The sequence below is a fragment of the Scylla paramamosain genome, chromosome 35, assembly GCF_035594125.1.
Source record: "Scylla paramamosain isolate STU-SP2022 chromosome 35, ASM3559412v1, whole genome shotgun sequence".
NCBI classification, from domain to species: Eukaryota; Metazoa; Arthropoda; class Malacostraca; order Decapoda; family Portunidae; genus Scylla; species Scylla paramamosain.
The window spans coordinates 13,279,164-13,279,511 of record NC_087185.1 but is presented as its reverse complement, the minus strand read 5'-3'; positions in this window follow the sequence as shown (position 1 = coordinate 13,279,511).

Sequence of the window (348 nt, the reverse complement as noted above, 5' to 3'; positions counted from 1 at the left end):
GACAGCACACACTGCTTCATCGTCAGCCTCGTCTGAGTCCTCTGGTGCGCTTGCTAATGCTGGGTAGCGCGAGAGAGCGTCCGCGGCGGTTGCTTTTCCCCTTGATATACTTGACACGGAAGTTATACATCAGGGTACTTTCTTTTATGTTGAGGATGCGGGGGTTGTGAATGTCCTTCAGCTCCTTGTCACCGAAGATTTTGGTGAGCGCCTTATGATCGGTGATGAAGGTTAGGTTTTTGCAGCCTAAGAGGAACAAGCGGGCCTTCTTGAGACACCAAGCTATAGCGAGTGCCTCTCCCTCCAGTGTGCTGTAGTTCTTTTCGGCCGCGGTCAGGTGCCGGCTGC